Consider the following 6,661-nt stretch of genomic DNA (forward strand, 5'->3'; position numbering starts at 1 on the left):
GTTACCCAAAGCACAGGTTGCTACCCCGACTGGAGGAGGAAGCACCAAAACCTACATCTCCAGCGTATGACACGGCTGATCGGCCACCTCGTGGCCGCAACAAAGAGGCATTTCAGCCAAAAGCTCAGCCCGCACCCCGACGCCACTCAAATAAAAATGTCAAGGCATGGGGAAATACGCCAGACCTGCGAGACGTATTGGAGGACAAAGCAAAACACACAAGATCGATCTACGGATCACGAGGGTGCGCCACTATGCGAGACGATAACCGTCACGCCGGATACAGTAAAAGTAAATCCGGCCGGGCCGAACATAGCGGACAAGACTCATTTGAGCTGCGTCGCGATATAGCCCAGTACAGAGGCGCTGCACACCCCCTATGCTTCACAGACGAAGTAATGGATCACCAAATTCCAGTGGGTTTCAAACCCGTAAACATCGAATCATACAACGACACAACAGATCCTGCGGTATGGATCGAGGACTTCCTCCTGCACATCCACATGGCCTGCGGTGATGATCTACACGCCATCAAATACCTCCCACTCAAGCTCAAAGGACCAGCTCGGCATTGGCTCAACAGCCCGCCATCAGAATCCATTGGCTGTTGGGAAGATCTGGAAGCCGCATTCCTCGACAACTTCCAGGGCACTTATGTGTGACCACCAGATGCCGATGACTTGAGCCATATAATTAAGCAGCCAGAGGAATCGGCCAGGAAATTCTGGACACGGTTCCTGACAAAGAAAAATCAAATCGTCGACTGTCCGGATGCAGAGGCCCTAGCAGCTTTTAAGCACAACATCCACGACGAGTGGCTCGCCCGGCACCACGGCCAGGAAAAGCCGAAATCTATGGCAGCCCTCACGACAGTCATGACCCGCTTTTGCGTGGGATAAGACAGCTGGCTGGCTCGCAGCAATAACATATCAAAAAACCATGGTACTTCGGATACCAAGGATGGCAATGGCAGGTCACGTCGCAACAAACACAAGCGCCGCATTAACAGCGACAATAACGAGGATATGGCAGTCAATGCCGGATTCAAAGGCTCTAAACCCGGTCAGCGGAAAAAGCCGTTCAAAAGAAGCACTCCGGGCCTGTCCAGTTTGGACCGTATACTCGATCGCTCATGTCAAATACACGACACCCCCGACAAGCCAGCCAACCACACCAATAGGGATTGTTGGGTGTTCAAGCAGGCCGACAAGTTAAATGCCGAAAACAAAGATAAGGGGTCACATAGCGATGACGAGGAGGATCCCGGTAGCCGAACACCGGAGGACAGAAGAGGTTCCCCCCACAAGTGCGGACGGTGAACATGATATACGCAACCCACATCCCCAAGAGGGAGCGGAAGCATGCGCTAAGGGACGTATATGCGTTGGAGCCAGTCGCCCCAAAGTTCAACCCATGGTCCTCTTGTCCGATCACCTTCGATCGCAGGGACCACCCCACTAGTATCCGTCATGGCGGATTGGCTACACTGGTCCTAGACCCAATCATTGACGGATTTCACCTCACTCGAGTCCTTATGGATGGCGGCAGCAGCCTGAACCTGCTTTATCAGGACACAATGCGCAAAATGGGTATAGACCCCTCAAGGATCAAACCCACAAAAACGACCTTCAAAGGCGTCATACCAGGTGTAGAGGCCCATTGCACAGGCTCAGCCACACTGGAAGTGGTCTTCGGATCCCCGGATAACTTCCGAAGCGAAGAGTTAATCTTCGATATAGTCCCTTTCCACAGTGGCTATCATGCACTGCTCGGGCGAACCGCATTTGCGAGATTCAATGCGGTACCGCATTATGCATACCTCAAGCTCAAGATGCCAGGACCTCGGGGGGTCTTCATAGTTAATGGAAACACAGAGCGCTCTCTCCGCACGGAGGAGTACACTGCGGCCCTCGCAGCAGAAGCGCAAAGCAGCCTCTTAAGGCAATCCACCAGTTCGGCGATTAAGGACCCGGACACCTTCAAGCGTGCCCGGAGTAATCGGCAACAAGACCGCCTGGCACGTTCCGAGCTCGCATAGCAATGCGGCCCCCACCCCAGTCCCAGCCAAACGACGAAATCCGTGCCACGCGTACATAATTACGCATTGAAAATACCATGGGCATAGGTGGGGAGGGGGGCACGACTACGGCACGCCCCAAGACGTGGCTCAACCGCACCAGGGGCTTCCCACTTTGTTATTTTTCTTTCTTTCAGGACTTTAATCTCTGGAAGCCCTGTCCGGCAGTACGATTGCCGAAAACACGATACAACAACCAAGGAGGCAGAAAGCTATGTCGTATCAAGGAATTCCCAGGTGGTCTCTGATAACGAGTGAAATACCTGCTTTAAATACCATTCCTCAGCTTGCCCTTGGAGGGGACATGTTAAATAGTCCTACTTTTTGCTTATCGCACTACTTATATCATTCTGCTTCGACGTACCTTTTTGAATAAACAATGCATATCACTAGACTATTATCGCATTCTCTGTTCTTCCTTTATATATATATATATATATGTTCATTCATAACATTTAGCACCTGTACACTCTGATACGGCCAATACGCCAGGGGCTTAAGCATACCCCATAATACGGCGTTAGAAGTCCGAACACTTTCGACAGTGCGGTACCCCGAACTTATAGCATTATATGCATCAGCTCCGAATCATGTCTTGGGTCAATAGTTGAGTTGGCCCGGCTCCCATGTTTTGGTACCTTACGTTCCGCTATATCGGCTAAGGTAGCACTGGGAGAACTACTGCGATTGTGCCCTGGTTGAGCTGGGCTAAGCAGCTCAGTAGAGAAAGCTAAAACTGACTGTCATGATAAGGTGAGAGCTGGTCGCTATTCGAGAGGTCTCGAGTCCCTAAAGACTTATGCCGCTTAGAGCGAGGAGTCGGCTTTGTCCGGCTTAAGGCGTGTATAGCGCCTCGAATTCGGCCTTCCGAATACTAGGGGCTTCGCCAAAATTTAAAATTGTAGAATTCTATGGGTAAGTGAGAGTGATAAAGCATTATAGTCCGATTGCCTTGTTCGTTGTGCTGAGCACCTCCCTCAAAGGACCCAACAATGGGAAAAAGAGTGCTCAGATTTATCCCGAACACCCCAGCACTCGTGGCATGGGGGTAGAAGCCGACGACTGGCCATCTCTCAGATTTGATAAACAGCCGCACAGAAGGTAATATTTTAAATTCAAACAAGCGTTGCATAGCGCATATGAACAAGTTTTCATAATACAGGATCACACGAGCAAGTTTATTCAAACATTACATCCTTCGCACACTCGTCCGCCACAAGACGGGCACCCTTCAGGACACCCTCATAATACATCTCGGGGTGGCGATGCTCCTTGCCCTGTGGCGGGCCCTTCTTCACCAGCTTCTCAGCGTCCATCTTGGCCCAGTGCACCTTTGCACGGGCAAAAGCCCGACGGGCACTATCGGTGTCAAAACCGGCGGATCTCGGGTAGGGGGTCCTGAACTGTGCGTCTAAGGCAGATGGTAACAGGAGGCAGGGGACACGATGTTTTACCCAGGTTCGGGCCCTCTTGATGGAGGTAAAACGCTACGTCCTGCTTGATTATTCTTGATAATATGAGTAGTACAAGAGTTGATCTACCACGAGATCGGAGAGGCTAAACCCAAAAAGCTAGCCTATGGTATGATTGTATGTTGTCCTACGGACTAAAACTCTCCGGTTTATATAGACACCGGAGGGGGCTAGGGTTACACAAGGTCGGTTACAAAGGAGGAGATATACATATCTGTATTGCCTAGCTTGCCTTCCATGCCAAGTAGAGTCCCATTCGGACACGAGACGAAGTCTTCAATCTTGTATCTTCATAGTCCAACAGTTCGGCCAAAGGATATAGTCCGGCTGTCCGGAGATCCCCAAATCCAGGACTCCCTTAGTAGCCCCTGAACCAGGCTTCAATGACGATGAGTCCGACGCACAGTGTTGTCTTTGGCATTGCAAGGCGGGTTCCTCTTCCGAATACACCACAGAAGAGTTTGAATACAAGGATAGTGTCCGACCCTGCAAAATAAGTTCCATGTACCACCGTAGAGAGAATAATATTTCCACAAATCTGATCTACTGACACGTTTTGGCAGCATGACATCATGCCACGGCCCGGTAATTATTTGAACCGTTTCTCCTTAACCAGCCCCGCACATAACGCGAGGCGGTTTCTTGACACGTCTTGTCAAAGCAGAGATCATGTTCCCCTTATTACGGGATTCTCATCAATACGGACGTAGGTAACCCAACCGCGCCATCAATTACGGCGCTTGGGGGATAAGCGAGTTTTACCAGGCTAGTGGGGGCGCATAGTTTAGTCCACCCTTATAAAGGGATAAGATCTCACCTTTTTCTACCCACGCCTTCTTTCTCCTTGCTCATCCATTCTCGCGCACTCGAGCTCCAGTGCCCAAGTCCGCATCCTCCTTCTCAACCCTCTCCAAAACATGTCCGGAGCGGGAGGCAAGTGGATGGCCTCCTCCGTCACAGAGGGGCACATCAAAAAGTTACGTGGAGCTGGATACTTAGTCGCGGACATCACGCACCGGCTGCCAGCCGCGGGGCAGGTCATCCCTACCCCAGAACCTCACAAGAGGGTGGTCTTCCTCCCCCACTTCGTCCGCGGACTGGGGTTTCCCCTCCATCCATTTGTCCGCAGCCTCATGTTCTATTATGGGTTAGACTTTCATGATCTGGCCCCGAACTTCATCCTCAACATCTCGGCGTTCATCGTCGTGTGCGAGGCCTTCCTCCGCATCCGGCCCCACTTCAGCCTGTGGCTAAAGACCTTCAATGTCAAGCCGAAGGTGGTGGGCGGCCAACAAGCGGAATGTGGCGGAGCCATGGTGGGAAAAATGCCCAACCTTGCATGGCTCGAGGGCTCCTTCGTGGAGACCGTAAAGGGGTGGCAATCGGGGTGGTTCTACATCACAGAGCCGCGCGACACCAACTGGGTGGCGGCCCCCGAGTTTTGATCCGGAATCCCCACGCGGCTCACTTCCTGAAAGGAGAAGGGCCTGTCGTGGGGTTCATCGGTGGAGCTGGACGGACTCCAGAAGTGTATCCGGAACATGACGAGCAAGAAACTTAAGCTTGTCAACATAGTCCAGGTCATGCTCTTCCGCCGGATCCTCCCGTGTCAACAACGGGATTTCAACTTATGGGAGTTCGACCCGGCCCGGCACCAGACTCTAAGCGAGCTCTTCGACATGACGCACAAAGACGTCTAGAGGGTGCTGTTCAAGGGCGCCGAGGTCCCTCCTTCTCTCACCGAGGACCGCGGGCTAAGCGCGAAGCGCCCTGTGAATCCGGTAAGTTCCGTACATCTGGTAGGATATTTATTTCCCATGGCTTAACCATGTGCGGGGTCTGAGCTCCCATGCCTTTGACAGGACTGGGTGGAGGCATCGGAGCAGATTGACTGTCCGGCCCCTCTGCCCGAAGACACTGCGGACGCTCTCCTGACGGAGATGCTGACTCCGGCTCCTTATAAGGTGCCGGAGAAGACCAAGAAGAAGGCCAAGGGAACCCGAAAGAGTTCCCGGCGCCAGGTGGTATCGGACTCATCGTCCGTTAACTCCGCGACACACTCCTCCCATGAAGATGAGGAGGAGGAAGATGAAGATGCTCCCCCTCCAGCCGGGGGAGACAAGAAAAGGAAGGCCGCCCCAACCGGGGAGGCCGAAGGGTCCAAGAAAGGAAGGACTCTCCTTCCGGAATGCTCCACCACCTCCATCGAAGGCGAAGACGAGTGGCTGCTAAGGGCCAAGCCCGTGGCGAAGTCGTAAGTATTCAGATACCAGAGTAACTCATAGCATACCATTGTCGCACTACTTCTCCTAACGCCGAATATGATTATGCAGACCGCCCCAAGCCCGTATCGACGTGTCCTCGTCGGACGGCTCCTTGGATTCGTCGGATATGGATAGCGGTCCACTTCCGACCGCCTCCTCCCCTTGCCCTACGGACAATGCCGAGGTATTGTCTCAAGGGGCACCCAGCCGGGGGGAGACAGTCCTGGAGGTGCCTCAAGGCGACCTTCCGGACTCCAGGAGCAAAGGGAGTAAGGCTCCCGGGGGCTCCAAGTTCAGCTCTCAGCCGAACACCGCGTTGGACCTCCAGTGGTTCCGGACTCGGGCAGGCGGCCCCTTCCAAAAGGGGTAAGACACCCATGCCGGTGACCTCTGTCCATCCAGAGGCACCGGACAACCTACTGGGAGCGCTTCGCGGCGCTTCCATCTACGAAGAGCACCACACTATTATGAGTGCGGTGATCAAGAAGGCTCAGTCCGCCAAGAGCGGACTGACTGAAGCCTGTGCCAGCCTTCTAACAGGCTTTGAGGTAAGTATTTAAAATATAGGAAAAATATTACCACATAGACAGTAGCCCCTGATGCTCTGTTTGGTGTTCACAAAGAAAAGCCGAATAGAGGATCAAATAATATCTGCAGGAGTCTAATATAAGTATGTCTATATGCGTATGCAGGCTTCGCTGCTGACCTCTACCGCACTGATTGCGGAGGTCGCCGCACTGAAGCAGGACCTCGAGGGGTCCGAGAAAGAGCTCAGCCTTGCTAAGAGGCAGCTCAAGGAGAACAAAGGTAAGTAATACCTAGTATATATATATATATATATATATATA

Source organism: Triticum urartu, chromosome 6A, assembly GCF_056163025.1.
Source record: "Triticum urartu cultivar PI428250 chromosome 6A, HENAU_Tu73, whole genome shotgun sequence".
NCBI lineage: Eukaryota > Viridiplantae > Streptophyta > Magnoliopsida > Poales > Poaceae > Triticum > Triticum urartu.